At 44.5% G+C, this 20,766-nt stretch overlaps 1 long non-coding RNA gene across 2 annotated transcripts in view; it reads right to left on the bottom strand.

The window, feature by feature from the left end:
- The window catches only part of LOC127678441 (uncharacterized), a 136,216-nt gene that overhangs the window by 114,227 nt on the left and 1,223 nt on the right, over positions 1 to 20,766 (bottom strand). For both annotated transcript variants that reach the window (XR_007976560.1, XR_007976561.1), the window contains exon 2: positions 2,081 to 2,145. This is a non-coding gene — a long non-coding RNA (uncharacterized LOC127678441). The remainder of the gene's footprint in view (positions 1 to 2,080; positions 2,146 to 20,766) is intronic.

The raw sequence follows: 20,766 nt of genomic DNA on the forward strand, positions 1-20,766 counted from the left end.
AGAAGAGGGCATCTGATCTCATTATAGATGGTTGTGAGCTACCACATGGTTGCTGGGATTTGAACTCAGAAACTCTGGAAGAGCAGTAAGTGTTCTTAACCACTAAGCCATCTCTCCAGTCCTTCAAGCCCTTTAAGTCCCCACCTCTAGAGTTTGCCACATGGTGCTTTGGGAACGCTTCCCTGTTCTTCCCCAAGGTGAGGAGCAGCGACTTCTCTGAAGGACTGCAGACAGTCCTCAGACCGACCAGACCACGCAGGCAAGTAAACTGCCAACTCTCTGACCAGTCTGGGCTTGAGATACAATGTTCACCACATCACACTACATAGCATCTGGTTTCTAGTTCCTGGTCCATCCCTGGCACATCTACAGCGGAACACCTCAGATAAGCAGCTCTGTGTCACTCAACTTCAGTCAGCCCCAAGATACCGCCCATCAAACACAGTCCACCTCTCAAGCCACAGATAGGCAGCCCTCGGTGCCACTGCTGCTGGCAGTGTGCAGTGAAGAGAAGGGGAGAGCGTGCAGGCATTCATTGGTCACTACTAAATGGAGGAGTGCTCAAATGAGTCTGACTGACCCCTTTCTCCAAAGGAGCTACCAGCTTGGACGACAAACTTGAAAATGAAGTGTCAGTAACCTATGTCCTAGAAGCCTAGTGACAGAGAAGTTTCCCGAACATTCTGGAATCAGAGGAGCTGGGAGGATGACAGTATTTCCTGAGTGTGTGGGAAACTGGGAATGGAATAAGTGACCTAAAAAGTTTCTAGATCTGTTCATGTCCACAAAAGAATGTATAGAAAAAGAGAAGAAAACAGGATGAGTAAGAACCAGGACAAGGGAGGAGAAAAAAACAAAAAAACCAAGGCCAAGTACAATGGTAAAAGCCAGGGCGCTGTGAATCTCTCTAGCTCTGTAACACAAGGAAAATGTAGTGATCTCCTGAGACACACTCTCGCTCCCTTTTTTTCTCTGTAAGGAAAACTAAGAACCATGTGTTTGGAGTCAATGCAGGTTTGCAGCCTGCAACCCCTTCACACACCTTCTGCCTGTACCATCTGGGTTACAAATAGCAGGTCTCGGGTCCTAGATCTCAGCTGTCTCCTCTCCTACTCCTGGCCCTCCAGTCTCTCCCCATGCTCACCCCTATACATTCTGCAGAACTGGACTACTTCATGTGAGGCTGTCCCACTGATTTCAAGACCACACTGACCACAATCAAACGTCTTTGTTCTGAAAGGAACTCATCAGCAATACGTAGTTCCTTCCCCACAGCCTGAGCTACAAAGACACTCTTCAGGAGTATGTCTGTAATCTAGCACTGGGGAAATCCAAACAGGAGGAGGATGAGGTTCAACAAGGCCAGCCTCAGCTACACAGCAAGTTCAGGCCAGCTCGGGCTACATAATATCCTATCTTAAAACAAAACAGCAGCAACAACATAAAAAAAAAAATCTGTAATTTGGCACTAAGTAATTTTTGCCATTTTGATTTAGATTCTCTAAGTATTTAGTAGGCCTAAGTATTTTTCTTAAAAGAAAAATTGGAAAATAATCACTGTATCACATGGTGGAGGAAACACACACACAATTTAGGGGGACCTTGATGTTTAATGTATAAAAGTCCTCGATTCGCTTAACCTTAAATCTTTATCATATAGATATATACATATGGAAGAGTATCCAGTATGATCTCAATTAACCATTTTAATCTTATTTGTTATGTATAAATTCCAAGTTTAATTAACAATAATGTTAAGAGAATTATGCTTAATGTGGAAGATAAAAAAGGGAATTACACAATCTCTTATACAGGCATTAAAAAGCAAACCCAGCAGGGAAGGGGAGAGGAGCAGGGACTGGGGAGATGGCTGAGAGGGTAAAGGTGTCCGCCTCAAAGCCTGGGAATGATGACTCACTAGGGGAGGAGAGAAGCAACTGTCCCAAGTCGTCCTGACCTCCACGTGTGTGCTGTGGTGTACATGCTTGTTCATGCACACACATAATAAACACAGTTCAAGGACAGCTAAAAGCAGTATGTGGAAGAAGGAAAGCTATGAAGGTAAACAGATTTCACTCACAGTTAAGAGATTCCTGAACGAAAATCCTCCTGTAGAGGGTCCCGTCCCTGGGACACATGGTGGTTCTGAAAGGAATCCAGAAGACAGTATGTCAGCATCAAAGAAAGGATTTCTGGAACGCCAGCCACTCGTCCTCCCAATCTTGAGCATTTAAAAGGCCATCACTGTAGATGCTATAATCCAATTTCCAAAACGTGTATTCCACTTAAAACCTGCTATCTCTGTTGCAGTCTTGCGGGCAAACACAATCATTTCAAACACAGCCCTCTTCAAACCCCAACACCTGAGGGCTCTGGATCATTCCAGAGTCTCTCCTTCCTGCTGAAGAACACGGCTGGTTCTCCCTTCCCCGCCATGCTGCAGATGCGGCTCTCTCCTCTAGTCCTGCTCCAAACCACAGCACAGGCACAGGCACAGGCACAGGCACAGGCACAGGCACCGGCCTGCCAGGCTGCTTTCTCTGCGTTTTCAGTCCTTGACAGTGTAACTATCACTGCTGGGCCCCTTTGGTAGAAGGTTTCAATCTGGGTCCCGGCTGTGTATTCTGGACTCTTTGGGACTTGCCCACTGGATGCTTAGAACCCAAGCGGCCTCCTTTCCCCTCAGAGCCTGCCTTCTTCCCAGTTCTGACACGCCTGGTCTCTCTCCCTTATCACTTGCTCATCATTCTGCTGCCTCCGCCCTTCCACCTGCTCTACCTCCCCCCTCTCAGTGCCCTCGACTCAATCTATCCTCACTAGACGGCTTGACGACTGCACGGGGTAGGTCTCACTTCAATCTATATTCAACACTACAGCCAGCTTGATCTTCTGTAGATACCACAGAGGGGGTCGGGGGTGGTGTGAGAGAAGTGCCTTTTTCCCTTTTGAAAATGTTAGCATCCCTCCTCTTCAGAACAGACAGGACAGTGTGTAGGTTTCACAATCTGCCAGATTCTTAGACATTCCCCACGAAAACATGAAACTCTGCTTCTGAATGTGGGTTGAATTTACAGCTTGCTTCTAGAGCATACACTGGAGAGAGAGAGAGAAAGAGAGAGAGAGAGAGAGAGAGAGAGAGAGAGAGAGAGAGAGAGAATGAACGGCTTCCAAGGGAAGCATTAAAAGGTACTGAGGCACCTGTCTTGGGTCCCTGGATCACTTATCTGGGGTGAAGCTGCCGGGTCTTATAGACACTCTACTCTGGAGAGACTCACGGAGAACTGAAGTCCCCAGAAGCCACCAGCATCAGGAAGTACACCACCTTGGAAGAGAACTGGAACCTAATATGATTTCAACATAAGAGTCGTCCCCAATCTTGAACTCCCAATCCCAGCACACAAGTAGAGAAAACCAGCTTTTGCTGTTGACTCCAACCTCTGGATTTTAGGGTGATTTGTACCTTGCCAGCAGGAGATCAAACCTCAAATGTTTATTTGAGCCTCACCTCAAAGTCATCCATCACCTGTGGTCCTTTCCTTATCTTTTGTATACAGATACCATTTTAGTCTAGGCCATTACTGTCACTGGCAAAGCAAGGGCAACTTAACCCATGCCATTAGCACACCAAACCATTAGCACACCAAACCACTTTCAGCAATTTCTTTTGGGGAGGAGGATATTAAAACAAGGTCTTACTATGAAGCCCTTGGCTAACCTAGAACTTGCTGTTCAGTCCAAGTTGGCTTCAAATTCACTGAGATCCACCTGTTCCTGTCTCTGGTGTGCTAGGATTGAAGGTGTGTATCACTAGACCCAGTGACTCACTCTCTTGGGCTCAATTCAAGATCTACATTCACGGGAACTTTACATACTTTCTAATGTATGTAAATATCATTTCCAAGACTGTGCTATAGTTATTCAAGGCAAGCACTGTGACTTCTGCTACTTTATTATTTGTAGTGCTCTGGTACTGAACCCAGGGTCTCCCGCACGCTAGGCAAGCACTAAGCTACTAAGTTGCATGCCCAGCCACTTCTACCTTATATAACTCATGTTCATGAACACACACAGCTTTTAGAGCAGGAATATCTTTCATGGTTTTTTTTACCTTTAAAAAAAGTTTGGAGAGGGCTGGAGAGATGGCTCAGTGGTTAAGAGCATTGACTGCTCTTCCAGAGAGGTCCCGAGTTCAATTCCCAGCAACCACATGGTAGCTCACAACCATCTGTAATGGGATCTGATGTCCTCTTCTGGATTTGTCTGAGGACAGCTACAGTGTATTCATGGAAAATAAATAAATCTTTAAAAATAAGTTTGGAGATCTGGTATCAATATACATATGCAATAAAGTTTGCATAACTCTGTTAAATGGTTTAATAGGATAACTAGGCAGCATTTATTACCTCCAAAATCCAGATGGTTTATGAATAAGTAATTCCAATTCTAGCTGCTGAGAAGAGGAAAAATTAAAAGTAACAAGCATACATCAACAGAGGCAAAGTTAAATTAAATTAGGACACGGCAGAGTTCTCTGGATCCATTTTACAAAATAAAATAGGTCAACATGTACTGACCTGCTCAACAGAATATTAAGTGGGAAAAAATGCAAGTTTCATAATAAGAAATGTGTAAAGCCCATCAGAGGAAAACTTTAAGACATCTCAAAGGAGGAAGAAATGAAAACTCAACCAAATATCTTATATTTTCTGATATAGAACAAGCTAATGTCATTAAAATGTCAGTTCACTGTAAATAAATTCATAAAACTAACATAAGTTCCACAAATATGATTGATAAGTGAATGATTGATAAGGGAATTTCATATTGAAAAATGTGAATGAGTAGAAGAGGCAAGTCTTGGGGGGAGGGGGGATGTCCTTCCAGGTGATATAGTCTAACATTAGCCTATATAATGGCCAGGCAGATCAGACAGATAGACCGACCAAGGAATCCACACAACCAAGAGAAGAGCAGGTGAGAGGAACCACACAGTTGTGTAAGTTGAGAGAGACACGTGGAAAAGCACTTGACCAGAAACGGTGTTAGAGAGGCTGGAGAGCGGTTTAGAGAGAGATAAACTCAGATCTGCACCTCAGACCACACACAAGAATAAGCCTCTGTAAGTCCTGGAGAGGGAGCTGGCATGTCCCTAACACTGCTGTGGGACAGGTGAATCAGGACTCAGTCAGAAAGTAAGAAAGACTACTGATTATTCTTCAAAGCCAAACCCAAAAAACTTTAAATTTTACTTATAAATAATAACATAGAAATAAAATCTAACAAAGGTTATTCCATGAGATTGTATTTTGTTTGAAAAATGGAGGAAAAACCCACAGAAAAGAGAAACACAGAGATAGGAGGCTAAGACAGGAGAGGTGTCTAACCCAAAGGATGTCTCCAAAAAGCAGACGAAAATAATGAATTTAACTAGCGTTACTTTACTCTGGGGATCATGTTTACCTTGGAGACACAGGATGCCAGACAAAAAAGCCCAGTGCTGAGGTGTGGGACACCGCCCCTCAAATTTGTGGTTGGGGATGTTCTGGAAATCCCCAAAACAGTACAGACTGTTGTCATTGTTGTTCTTGGTTGCCTAACAAAACTGCATGGTAAGGCCTCGCTGTTGAAGACCATTGCTGAAGGTACCACATACACTGGTCACAGGATATGGAGAAACCAAGTGGGTACTGACCAGGACGCATCCTACCTCTAATACTAATTAAGACAGTAACAGGATGCTGTGCAGACTGCCAGGGAGAAAAGCCATCAACATCAAGTCTTACCCAGCTGAGAATCCTACGACCTGCAATAACAACCGACACTTGAAGTCATGCCTATGGATACAGCAGTGACACAAATGTTAGGGAGGTGACTAACTGCTTTCTGAATGCATTGAAAGTCCACCCCACAGAAGGTGATACATACCTGGTAACTATAAATCTAGCCATGAGGCCAAGGTTGGAGAGCTCACAGACCCTGGGGGTGAGCCTACTATTATTACTTTGCTAACTGGGCAGGGTATAAGACTGCCCTGAGACTTACTGGCTTATGGCAGCTTTGAGAGGCTACAGACAGCTGAAGGCTTCTGGAGAAGGGAGAATCAGTTTCCTTAAAGGGAGCTGCTCTTCACAGGTTAACTGCAATCCAGATGGTCCCACAGCCAGAATGTCAAAGGGTTATTGAATTAACCCAAAAAAGACACGAAGTGAGAAGGGCGTAGGGAAGTGAGAATGGATCTGGGAGAAGTTGAGGTGAAGAAATTAGGATGAATATGATCAAAATTCACTGCATGAAATTATTTTTAAAATTAATAAAAATATATAAAAAATACCTGGCAGATAGACACATCTGCTTGATTTCCCAATGTAACTGTATGCTTTTGTCTTTTAGTGAGGGCTAGAGAATAGGGAGATGTGCAGCAAAAAAGATCTCCTGTATCTGACATGGGCACTGCACTCATGGACTCGCTCAAGCTGTGGCTGCTTACACAAGAACCCAAAAGATCCATTCTCTCAATACTCCATCATGGCTAGAGAAGGGGTCCAGGACAGACCACCACAGAGTTCCTCTCCTCCTGTCTTTGTAAGCACAGTGCATTCTGCGCACTAGGAGCATTTGCATATATTCTCTGCACATCTTCCAATATATCCTAAATACCTTTCGACTTATAACACAATGTAATGTGCATGGCATACAAACAGTCATCTGACAGTACACATGACAAGATTGTTTTCTCCAATCTTCTATTGCTTGGTTGATTCCATAAATGTGCAACTTAAAAAATAAAAATCTATTATTCAAGAAATCACATTGCTATCACATGGAAAATGATTAATAGCATAGATATTTAGAATTTACTTAATAAAGTTTTCTTTTAACATTCATATACAATTTAGGACTACTCAAGCAAATGTTTTAAAGAAAAACCAAAGATGGATGCAATGTAGTAGGGCCATAACTGTAATCACAACAGTCAGGTGTCTGAGGCAGGAGGATTACAATCCCAACCAGGGCTACATATAAGTGTGCTTAAAACAAAAACACCTAAGTGTATATATTATTCTAAGTGAATATCTACTTTACACATTCATTTTTCCATAGTTTTATTTTTTAAGTTACTGTCTGACTTTAGGCCTTTATTTTTTGTTAGATTCAACTCTAAATCACAAACTACCTTCTCTTCTTTGATAACTCTGTGGCCATAATTTCTCATAGAGTTTAAGGCATTTATTTCCTTTCTGATTAAAAGTGATGTAAATACATCTTCAAGGTAAACTGAGTTCCACTTGAGTTCTGGACTTTTCTATTGCAATAAACTCCAAGATTCCCTTTCATCCTCAGAGGATAAAATATACCTTTCTCTAAGAGGGAGACAACTCTTGTATCTTCCTTTGTGCTTTCCCATAAGATTCCCTGGCTTCCTACGTGCCAGCCCCCATCGCATCTCCCTCTCCCCACAGCAGCTCCTAAAAATCCCTTCTTAGAACTACTAAATTAAGAGACACAAGGAGAATGTTCCCTACATACTGAATATTTTGTCACCCACCCTACACCAATTCATTTATTTAAATCCTATGTCTTAGAAGGTGTTGGGAGACAAGAGCTTTAGAAATCATCTTAGCTGAGGTGAGGAGGGTAGAGCCCTTATGGATGGAATTAGTAACCTGTTGAAACACATGAAGATCTGGGCTGAGGCAAAAAGATTGCAGGGGATTGGTGGCCAGCCTGAGCTATCACATGGCAAGACCTATCTCAACAAGTAACAAGGCACACAGAGTTTGCCTCCTCTCTGCCATATTGAAGCGATGGCACAAAGGTATCAATCACTATGACCCAGGAAGCTGGTCTTCATCAAACAAGAAGAATCTGACAGTGTCTTGATCTTGGGCTTCCAGAACTCTGAGACATATATCTTTGCTGCCTATGAGCTCCTGCATACCAGCAGCCTGAGTGGGTATCACACACTTCAGAAAAGTAGAACTTCAAAGGGCTTCCCTCTCTTTACCTCCATGCCTCATTCTCATTTCCTTTGGGCAAAAGAATCGTATCCTATGTACAGCCAAGCAAGACCAAAAATTGCTAAGAATGGCCGAGACAACTGTGGTCATGGGCTGCTCAGTACCAGCTCCAATCCCTCAGCTTGTCTCTAATACTTTTATGGAAAGCTCCTCTTTCCTTGCCCCTTCTAGATTGTTCCAGATTGTTGGGCTTTCCCTCTGCCCAACTGCCAGGCCACAGGTTACTAGGAACCACAAATTCTATTCTCCAACCTCAAACAACACAACTCTGAGTTGGAAACAGCAAAATTCTCATAGGTATATTTAACACATAGGTATATTTAACACAGGTCTCTCAAACTGTTAAAGAATGAAAAGAGAACCCCTTAAAGACCTGCCTTGAGTATTACTGGAGGGCTCCTTCTACCAGAGATGAAATTTGGAAGCTCTGCCCTTGAATGAGTATCCACTTCAGTTAGCTGAGAAGCAGCCAAGCACTGGCCTGGTGGCCTGAAGGAAGCCCTGGTTCAACAGAAACTGTAGCAAAGAACAAAGTACAATGAATTGTTTCCCAGACCTGGGAGGGACCTTCCTCAGTAATTTCTTTCCAAAGACCAATCCCCACCTGGTAACTAGGTGGCATCTAAGGTAACTAGGTGGTATCTAAAGTAACTAGGTGGCATCTAAGGCAAAAATTCATGTTGCTTGGCCTACTCTCCTTCCAAGTCACCTGAGTTTTTGATAGAGGAATATCACCTGCCCTTTGTCAATTCTGTCACTAGCCAGGTATGTCATTTTAGGCCAACTCTATGGCATGGGACTAAAAGGACTGCATTCCGTTAGCTCTGGAGGTCATTACAGCCAGACTGCATGCTCATCTGACAGTGGTGGTTTACACCATTTGACTGTCACGCTCTTCATACCAAACATAATTGAAGCAATTTAAAAACACTGCTTGAACCCAAACAATATTTTTGTTCACTAACTTGTTATAAACAACCCTGAAATTTGTTACTTAAAAGGCAACTTAAATCCTAGCAGAAAGTCTTCAGGCATGTTTCTGAATTCCTCTTGAACACCTCCTGAAGAGCAAAGGGCATATGTCACATGTACTATCCATCCAGTCAGGAATTAACCTACTATCAACAAATTGAAATTTCAGAAGTAATTCCTGTTTATTGCTACCCATCAGCACGAGCATGTTTATACTAAAACAATCCTAACATTAGAATCAAAATTGTCTTTAGCTTTAGATGGTCATCAGTTGGGGTGGGGTCAGGGGATGATGTAGGAACTTCCAGAATGTTTCTGGGCAATTTGTTTTTTTGTGGAATTGAACCCAGGGCCTTATGAATGCAAAGCAAACACTCTACCTACTGAACTATTGCGCCCACAGCCCTGGAAAGAGAAAACAGGAAAGGCAGATAAACATAATATAGAACCCACACCAAAAAGAACATTGGAAAATTCAGAGTCGGAAAGAGACAGAAAGAATGAGGGAGGGGAAGGTCAAAATTGGGTACGCCAGAGCCACAGCGTACCAGCATCCTACAAAACTTCCCAGGCACATTCCAAACACATTCAAAGCTCTTTTTGAGCAGAAAGTGTAACCAGAAAGACTGTGTTTACTTGTACATTTTAGTTAGACTTCCATACTGAAGACTAGGAGGACTCTACTGAGAACAGTACTCACATCCACAACCCCAGATATCTGAGGGGGATCGCCTGCAATGTCCACCAACCCCCAGGTTCCTGGTGAGGAACCCTGCCTGGGCTTAAAACTCTCACCTCAGAAGGGTGCCACTGTGTTGGCAACTGTTAGGTAAACTTTCACAATTGCAGGTCTGCTCTTGCAGTCAAGTGGTACCTCCAACACTAACAACTCAGTGAATGCACAGCCATTTCTAGTTGACTCTTAGGATGTTTCGGTGGCTTTCCTCAAAAACACAGGGAAGCTTTCTGGGTTAACGACATGGTGCCACTTGGACAGAGGCTGTGCCTCATGTCACCACCTTGTTCCCAACAGTGGAACGAATGTTCCTAACAGTGGAACTAACATTCCACATGTTTTCAGGAAGATCATTAAAGACAAATAGAAAACATCTTTGCTGATCAGAATCCCAAATCATCTTTTTGGATTTTATAGTGCTGGATTGAACTCAAGGCCCACACTTACTTACACAAAAATCTCTCTCACCTAGCAGTACCCCCAGCCCTGACCTTTTATTTTTAAAAATTCTGGTCTTGAAAATATCATGCAGATAATATGAAATGAGTAACTAGGACATTGGTTCATTAAGCCAAAGAAATCCTTGTTGCACATGGCTCATTAGATAATCACAAAGATGGGTGGCTATGAGTAGCGCCCTTGGGTCCTCTTCCAGAATTCAATTGGCAGCAGGAAGAATCTCAACTTGGAACGCCCTAAAAGTTGGAACAAGGAGGGAGTTGGGCATACTTGCCTACTGGGGGAGGGGGAGGAAGAAAGGTGCCCCCACAAAGCAAAGACAGACATAAGGGCTAAATTTGAAAGATGAAATCCAGAAAAGAGCTATGAATGACCTTTAAAAATGTTTCACTTCTTCCTATCAAAACATAAGCATTTTTATGCAATAAGTGCTTTTTTAAAAATATGGGGCCACCATGATGCCCTCTGACAGAGTTTATATACACCATAAAATTCTGAAGCTTAAAAAAAAAAGGCAAAGCTAAAGGAACATAAACAACTCTAAGAGCAAGGTGATTAATTAAGCCTTCTCACCACAACCATAACTAAGCTCACCCGGAATCACCCCAGGCTCTAAAGCACGGACAGTATGTACTGTACCTGTGTGCCACCATACACAATCGGCAAGCAGAAACAACTGCCGATAGCCTTGAACAGAGAGAGATAAGCAGCCTAGTGTGGTTGTGAACAAAGCGACTCCTCACTGGCAAGGATTCCCTGAAAACAGGACACAAGCCCCCAAGGTCACTGGCCATGGATAAGTCATGAAGAAGATTTGGGATAGGTTTTTATTACTTGAGTGCAAAAGATGTTAAAAGAAACTCCCTCAGTGGTTCAAATGCACAGGAAAGGCTGTCTTTAGAAGCTACCTCCTCGTGGGAACCACAAAGTAGCAGAAATCTTCCAAATCCTGGTAGGTGGCCTTTCCTGACTGCAAGGTTCAACTGTAACTAGCAAGATGCTGCAAATGGCCCAGTATGTAAGGGTGCCCATGGGACCCACCCAAACTCCAGGGGGAGGAGAGGGCCAAATAGATGCATTTTCAAGCAAGAAGTGGGAAAAATGACAGAGCCGTATCTTGCCACAGAGCCTGTATGAAATTGAGGAAAAATACAAAATTCAAAGAGCTAAATTCAGACTGTGAATAACACTATGATGGACATGGTCAAACCACAGCAATAACTAAATTCATGTAAGGGAGTCTGCAGTCTCTCACCTGCATCAAGACCCTTCCCTCCATCATCAGGCCTATGATAATGTAACACCCCTGTGAGGGTCTGTAAACCTACTACTGTATGAATAGGTTCCATTCAGCACCTAAGGGCCAGGAAACCCTTTGTCCATCCAAACCCAATGCTAACAGGAGCAACTGAGTGCAGAACCTAGCAACCACGTGTCACTGTCAAAGGGATGCTCAGGGTTACCTCAATGTTCAAACTAGGATCAGCCAGGAAAAGAAAGTGTGTGTGGAGACAGACTCATGAAGATCCACATAGCAGCGATGACCAACCACACCCAATGAGAGGCTGCATGCACAGCGATGACAGAATTTTCACAGGTTGGAGAAAAAAGGAACTGAAAGAAATGAGTCAGATGCTCCCGTATAGAAAGGTCTTTATTGAAGACAAGAAAAACAGTAACTGTCTTAGCTTATCAAGGCTGTGACCCTTTAGTATACTGTCTCATGTTGTGGTGATCCTGCCACCACCATAAAATGATTTTATTGCTACTTCTTAACTTCAATTTTGCTGCTGTGAATCTTAATGTAAATATCTGTGTTGTTCAAAGGTCTTAGGTGACCCCTGGGAAAGGGTTGCTTAACAATCCCCAAGGGGGCTGGACCCACAGCTTGGAAAAAACCACTGCTCTAGAAGAAGGAAGAAAAGGGATACTCAAGGAGGGGCCAGGAGAAGAAATCTACAGTAGGCATGGCAATGGACTCTCTGGGTCCCAGCACTCACTCTCTCTCTCTCTTTTTTTTTTTTTGTTTTGAAACAGGGTTTCTTTGTTTAGCCCTGGCTGTCCTGGAACTCACTCTGTAGACCAGGCTGGCCTCGAACACAGAAATCCGCCTGCCTCTGCCTCTGCCTCCCAAGGGCTGGGATTACAGGCATGCGCCACCATGCCCGGCTGGTCCCAGCACTCTCAAGTCCACCGAACCCAGAAATTAAAATTATGTCACAAATTTAACTGACAAGTTAACAGTTTGTGCTTATAATTCTTGCACTTTGAAGCCTGAGAAAGAGGAGACTGCTGTAGGATTTAAGGGTGGCTTGGGATACTTAAGTGAGTTCCAGAGACTCCTTGGCTACAGTGTGGGATCCTGTCTCAAAATAAAATAAAATAAATACAATAAAATCTAAATATTCAAATAAAGATCTGCATCTTCATGCCCAGTGTCAAACACAAAAAGGACTGCAGGTCTCAGTAGCACATCTTTTCAACATAATAAACAGATTCAAGCCTAGAGCTCTATGAAAGTCTAAAATCAGTCACGTGTGCCGAAATCAGCTCCAAGAGTCTAAGTTTCAGTATTTCCTAAGAGCTATTACAAAATATAAAGTTTCAAGAAAAAACTAAATCTTGTGCAGAGAGGAGCCAGTCTGGAGGCTGCAGACTGCTCTGGCCCACACAAATCCATCAGACACACTCTGGAAGAAGCAACATGCCTGCCTTCGAGAAATCTGATTTAAACATGTTAATGATTATCAAAGCCATCTAAAAGTGTAAGCACGGACTCTTGACAGAACATGAAAAAAGTCTGACATGAGTTAAATAACAGGACGTGGTGACAGACATAGAAAATGAAAGCTCACAGCCATTATTTCCTAACAGAGAAGTCTGTGCTGCTATAATTAGTCCTGTTAATCAGTCTGCAAAGTGTTTTAAAATCTTAAAAGATCTCATAGTTGCCACCGGTCCTTCCTCTTTATAGATCCCATTTGATTTCTCTCTCAGATAAGGCTGGACAGACTTCAAATGGGAATCACTTCTTTCCACTGAACTCTCTTGCTTCGAATAAGCTGTGGAGCCCTACCTCGGCTTATTTCAGACCCTGACTCACCTGATTATCATTTGGAGGGGCTCCAGAGCTCCTGCCCTCTTAGCACGTACATTAGAGCGCCCACATAGAGTTCCAGGTTCACTGTGACATCTTCTCTAAAACAAGGTCTTGTTATCCCTGACTGACCCCTTGCTTCTCACCCACAGGCTGGTAGAAGCCCCAGACCTGTTACTGTGCCCACAGCCTGTTAACTACAGACTGTGCTGACTTACTATGTATTCTGCACATAGCATATCTTGTTCCTGAGCATATGCTGTACCCTGCGTCCACTGTTTTCAGAGGACTTCTGTGCCATTGCTATCACTGTCTAGTACAGACCCAAAGTTATATAATCTCAACTAGAAATACTCTGTGTGATAGACCCACTTCTTTTCAGTGAGCCCCTGATACTGTGTTGCAGGCTACTCCTCTGCGGCTATCTTAAAAGGCAATTTGCTGGACAGGAGATGACTCCATGGTCAAGAGCACTGCCTGCTCCTCCAGAGGATGGAGGTCCGATTTCCAGCACCCACATGGAGGCTCACAATCATCTGTAATTCCAGTTACTGGTCACACTGGCTTCTGACACCCTCTTCTGGCTTCCTCAGGAACTGTATATACATAACACATTTGACAAACATGCAGGAAAAATACCCACACACATGAAAAAGAGAGAGAGAGAGAGAGAAAGAAAGAAAAAGAAAAGGTGACTGGTTAGTATTTAATACATGGAAGTTAGACTGGCAGCTTACAATTCTGACATTTACCATTAGAAATATTTTTAAAAACATGATCCAAGTAGCCCTGGATGTCCTAGAACTTGCTATGTCAACCAGGCTAGTCTCAAACTTACCCGCCTCTGCTTCCGAAATGCTGGGATTAAAGACATGGGGCACCAGACCTGGCTATTTTAATATGTCTTTACTGAGAATTGTCTAGCTACTCAGAAATATTTAATCTGAGTTTGAACAGACCCAAGGTTTCCTGAAAACCTGGAAATTTGTCAAGGAGTTATAATCATTACCATACGACAATTTTTAAATGTCATGATGGAGAAATCAAGCAATGGTAAGGGTTGTGATGTAAGCAGGGTGTGAGGATGTATGTGTGTGTGTGTGTGTGTGTGTGTGTGTGTGAGAGAGAGAGAGAGAGAGAGAGAGAGAGAGAGAGAGAGAGAGAAATCTTCAATGAGTAAAACAATAAAAGTTAACCTAATTTCCTTTGTGGTCCTTTGAGCATGGTGACCAGCAATCCTGGGAATCCAGTACACATTTGTGCACCTACCCAAGGCCTACCTAGTTGGCGGTCTGGGAAGCCAGCAGTGTATGTTCTAACAAGCCCTCTGTGGTTTGAGAACCATGGGTCCAACCTAACAAACTCCACAGAGAAGTAAAGCCAAACATTTTCTCATATTCAATTTTGTTTTTGAGACAGTCTTATAGGTTAGCCTTGAACCTGTGATGCTCCTGCCAGCCGGCATGGCCATTGGAAACACACCCAGCCTTCTTAAATTCTTCTATGAACGTAGAGACCCTGGTCACTCACTGTCGACAGTTCTCTGTAAGCCAAGGTTAACACTGCACCTGAATCCAATTAGTCCTATGAGCTCTCATAGACAAAAGGTCTCCTGATTCTGTGTCATCGATCTAACTGCATTACCAGATATGTAGTAGACACAGGCAAATAGAAGTTACTTATGTTAATTTATATTGAATACCTAAAAATGCAGCCTACACACGACTGACCCCTGAACACAAAGTATCAAAGGCTTCCTTCCATTTGTTCAGCTAGGGTCACTTCTGTCTTAAGGTTTTGTGTTTGGTTTTGTTTCTAAGGCAACAACAGGAATTACAGGAGCACTTACTTGGTTGACAGTCTGAGGAGCTTACACTTATTTATCATTATTTGTACCCATCAAAATGATTGCACCTTCATGGTAATGCACACCTTTGATCCCAACACACTAGGCAAAGGCAGACCAGTCTGGCTTATGCAGTGAGTTCCACAGGGCTCATTCAGACCCTGTACAGAGATTCACTCCAGAATTATTTTAAAATAGGCCACAAAAATAGGCAGAAATTCCTGAAGAGAAGGGTTGCTGCCCTCCTCAGTTCACATTTCACATCAGAATATTCATGCCTTTTGATTTTGTTTTGAGGGGACAGGGTTGTATTTCCTTGTGTTATACTTACTTTATAGTAAAATTAGTTTTCACTATGGGACATACAGTGGGGCAGAATGACAGGTCCCGACGACGACATCGGGATTCTAGAAGCTGTGGAAAAAATGCAGGCTGAAAAACCCAGGCATTACATCACAGCATCAAGTGGGCCCATCTGCTGCACAAGATGGAGGGAGAGTGGACTGCTGTACAGTCTTCTGCAAACACTGCTGCACGCACGGCAGCTGCACAGCCATGCAGCCCCAGTGCAGACGTTCACATGTAAGGACATCAGGGTTTCCCACCTTCAAGTCCTTGTTTTAAGCATGTTTGACATGTCCTATACATTTTTAATAAAAATATTCTCCAGTACTTACTTACATCATAAAACACTTGCTCCCGGTCTCCCTTAAATAGCCACTTGGAGCCGTTTCCAAGGTTCACTAGCACAGACTGAGGCTGAGAGGTTATAAAATGAAGGCTCCATTCCCATTCCTATGCTGAAATTGTTTTCTCAATGTCATGCCTTGCTGGGGTTGTATTTTCAGTCTTCTTTTCAGAATTAACATCATCATTACTATTATTACTATTATTTTATGTCATGAGCCAAATAACCTAACTAAAGCTCTTCAATGCATGGAATTTTACTTTCTTCACCATGCAAAATACTTGTTTTTCTTCGTGTGCATATAGTCTCCTTCTAACCTGTACACCACGTCTTATGACTTTTACTCTGTCATGAAATGAGGATAACAACTAAGGGAAAGAAATCAAGGTCACACTTGACCAGAACGCCTTGGAAGAACCGTGGCGTCAGAGTGATGTGAGAACTGTGTCCTCGGTCTTCTCCTCTACTCTTCAACCTGCACTCTGGGGCTGAAATGACGTGACCAGCTTACTCAATAAATATCTGAGTGTTCCCGATGCCAAGCCCTCACCGGAGACACATCCTGCCTGGCTCCTCACAACACGCTGAAACACAAAACACCACCTAATTCAGCTTGTGAGGTATTCGTCTGGTTTATGCTCCAATTACTCCCCTCCATTTGTAAATAATTACTCATCATTATAGCTATCCTCAACTTCTTCACTCTGTTCCTGAAAGAGAGACCACGAGACCACATACAGTACAAGAGCAGCTTATGTAATGACACAGATGTTCTCTAGCTGAAGGCCTCATCCAGGTCAGGAAAAAATGTCACCAGCAAGTCCCGAGAATCTAGGAATGAGAAGCCTTTGTGCCAATGCCCTAGAATAATCAAGTTTTCTCTTTTAAAGGTACACTGTCTTAGCTTCAATGTTTGCTTGTTACATGTTAAGACTCAAAGAGAAGGAAATCCTCCATGCGTCCTGTAAGGAGCCACTAGTAGCTGACTACATTTGTATCAACTCCAACTTCAGTTTCTGTGTCACCTCAAGCCACACTTTAAGATGTAAGATGCTTGAGGGTCTCAATCAGGTAACATACTGTAAATCACAGATTAAAAAAAATCTCTTCTTCGTCTCAGAAAGCCCCACAGGGCTGAGGGGTTCGCAACATAGCTCTGTATACCCAATCTGAAAATTATAGCGTAATGAAATATGACAAAGTATTTGTGCCTTACCACACACAGCACATAAAAGCACATCTGCTGGTAATGCCTGTCATTTCTTTCCAAATAAGGGGGAAAGTGGCACTGGCAGGGAGCCACTCTCCCGGCGTTATCAGTAAGGAAATGTACTGTCCAAGGGGCCAAAAAAAGAGGGAAGCTAGAAAGCAAATGAAAACCATTGGTCGTTACTGCCATCTTTTCTATCCCATTCGCAAAAAGGCATCAGCAGCGCCATATCGTGTTTTTCACAAAAGGTAGTGTGCCATTCACCTGACCGCTCATAGCAAGAGGTGGTAAGGGTGCCTCGGAAAGAACGTGGGTGAGGGAAGCAAAGAGAATTCAATGGCGACCAGTGCAAAGAATTCAGTGCCAAAGTGTGTCACTGATACTTAAAAAAAGAATTCCTAACTTTGATTAGCAGTTTATTGTGACCCATACAGTATGATGATCTGCGTCTGACAAAATGAGCCAAGGACGTGCGTAAGACCACACGACATTTAAAAAAAAAATGTTGGGGCTGGAGAGATGGCTCAGCAGTTACGAGCACCAGTATCTCTTCCTGAGGCCCTGAGTTCAATTCCCAGCACCTATATGGTAGTCAAATGCTGTTGACTATAGCATAGTCTTTAACTATAGCCCCACGGAATCTGATGCCCTCTTCTGGTGTGCAGATGTACGTGCAGACCAAACACCCACAATATAAATTTTTTAAGAACAATTTCTTCAAAAAGAGGAGGTACCCAAGAAGCAGATAAGCCATCTTAACGGAGCTATGTAAGAACCCCCAAGCCCTGGGTTCTCAACCTGGGCACCTCAACTCTTTTTAGGGGTCACCTTTTCACAGGGGTAGGCTAAAACCATTGGCAAACACAAATACTTTATATTACATTTCATAACAGCAAAATTAGTTATGACATAGAAATGAAAATAGTTTTATCATTGGGGGTCACAACATGAAGAACTGTATCAAGGGGGAGGTCACAGCATTAGGAAAGTTGAGACCACCAGTCCCTAAACAGTCTGACAATTCTTAAGAAAAAGGTGTCACTCATGGTGATGGCACCAGGATAGACAGGCACACAACGTGTGGCTGGACAATTCTTTATTCCCGACCAGCGACATTCACATTTATGGTGCGTTGGCCTGGGTGGGCCCTTCAAGCTCCGCTCGTCAAACTGCAAGGAATGTGATCATTAACCTTTAAAACCCTTGGTCTCAAATATACTTACCTTTGCCCACCATGCAGCGAATGCTATTTGGTGGCAGTCACTAGTATGCATATTCAGAGTTCTTTAGGTCACAGAAGACAACAATGATAATGCAAATAATCACAAGATCATTAGAATTACAACTGTTTAGAGAGAAACTGGAGTTTAATGTGTTATTTGATATCACCTTAGGTATCAGCAAGCACATTTTCTAGACAAGTACTGGAACCCCCATATCTTAAGGTTCCCACCAAAATCACATAAACAATAAACAAACCAAGGAGGAAAAAGGGATGTTAGTAAAAAAGCAAAGTTTCTGTAATCTGGAATAACTGCTTCCTCCAAAATTTTCAGAGCATAATTTTTCAGACACTGTACCCAATGGGGGCAGTTTGTCTACAACCAAACTGTGACCTACCATGTCGTCCTGATATACTGAGCACAGGTTGAACACAGATGCATCCTCTGGACTCTTCCTTCAGTTTACATGTATGTTAAATGACAACAAACAAGAAGATACTCTGAGGGATCCACCTGTTAGCTTCAAATTGCTTAGGGCCCCCACTGCCTTCCTCCACAGTGAACTTCTAGAATAAGTAGCCTAAAGGCATTAATGAATTTACCAAACGGTTCTCCTCCCTTCCAAACAAGGGAACCGTTCCAGATAGAAGCTGTAACAATAGAAATCCATGTACAGAAATCCGGGCCCTCGGGCTAACATGCACTATTCCTAGGTCATCCGCAAAGGTGAAAGGTCTCTCCAGCAACCCTCAAGCAGTGGTTTCAAATATGTACTCTGGGACCTGCTCCCATGAGACCCTGAATCAGGGAGTCCTCAAGCATCAGCTCTGCTAGAACCTCCCGTGCTTCCATTCCTCCAAATGTAAAAACTGTTACTCCTCCAGGGTTGTCGCCATGTTTGCGCAGTCATCCCGTCTGGCACATAGAGGCCCCATTTAGTGATAGCCCGACATGTTAACTATTGGGGCTATTTTTCACTCTTCGATGCGTAAATACAGATGACTCAACATCTAGCCTATCAAGCTGGCTGGCTACCTATCAGTTTTTATTCCTACTGCGTCACAATTACTGGAGAAGGAGGAGGTGAAGAAAATGGCCTTCAGTCCAGACTCTATTTGGATTTCAGTTCCCTAGCTGTGAGAATGGGTATCGGGATTAATTCTAAAGCTCTCGGGTTGATTGATTACACCTTGCAGCCTGATGAAGAGCCACATGTAGGTACTTCTGTGTCCACTGATATAACACACCTGGGAGGTCCACTGGATCCCTGTGTTGAGTCCCCGGCCCGAGGAGGGGGTGAGGGGAGAACAGCCGACTGGGGATGCTGTGACGACGAACCCAAATACTGCTCCAGGGGAACAACTGCGACTAACCCCGCAAGACTGTACCTCAGAAGTAGTTTTCGGGCTGTTCTGGGGGGTCTGCGACCCTCCTCCGCGTCCCGGTCGCCAGCGCCCAGCCCCCTCGCGGCCGCGGCACGTGACTCGACACGCGCCAGCTGCACGCGGGCTCCATCAAAACAAAAACAGAGGAGGCGGGACAGGCGGGGGCACGCGCGCGCGCGCTCGCGTGCTCGCCACCGCGGCTCGTCCGCCCCGATCGCGCGCCTCCGCCCGGCCGGGGGCGGGAGGGCAGAGGGCACCACCCTGTTTACCGCCCGGCTCCGGCCCTGAGCCGGAAACGGTCTCCGGGGAGCGGGCGCGTGAGTGCGCACCCACCCGCGGCGCGGCCCTGCGTGGGCAGTGAGCAAGGGCCACGGCGGCTGCGTGTCACCCCCGTCACGACTCTTTGCTACGCACTTCGCCCCCAGCCTTGAGCTCGCGAGCTGCTGCGGACCCCTCACGTGGCCGCCTCCTCCCTGACACGCCGTTCCGAGCGAGCAGTGGCTGCGGACCCTGGCGCTCCGGAGCCTTGTCCCCACCCCGCCTCGGACGTCACCCGCCTCGGACCACCCAACCCACACCTTCCGCCCCGGGCGCGCGCGGGAGGGGGTAGATGGCTCCAAGCTGTCAGAAGCCTACAGTGTGCCACATGACGAAGCTCGCCCTCGTCCTCGCCACTCACGCAGCAGCTTCGCTGCGAGCTGAAACAGACATATTGGGGGGGGGCTGTCTTGATTTTTCTCTTGGTTTTAATTAAAAGCATCCCCCCCACCCCAATACATAAGCGTTAGCCTCACTTCTACCTACGCACTCGCTTCGCCTCCTCCACGGTCCCCTACCATATCCAAGCGACTTACCAGATCCAAATGCCCACCCTACACACCTGCTAGGTAACCTGCCTTCTGGAACCCCGAAGCCCCACCCACCTTGCCTGTGGGGGCAACCTGTGTTGGGGGGGTGAGGCAACACGACTACATAGTGACAGAGAGGGGCGACATGCACCCCCTTCCCCCCACCCCCCATCTCCAGAGCAAGAGAACGCATCCTGCTTCCCTCCGCCAAAATAATAGCCCAAGTCAAAGCTCCGGCTTCCCAGGGGTTGCCTCTCCCCACCAACACACACACAACCCCCTGA

Source organism: Apodemus sylvaticus, chromosome 2 (genome assembly GCF_947179515.1).
Source record: "Apodemus sylvaticus chromosome 2, mApoSyl1.1, whole genome shotgun sequence".
Classification (NCBI taxonomy): Eukaryota; Metazoa; Chordata; class Mammalia; order Rodentia; family Muridae; genus Apodemus; species Apodemus sylvaticus.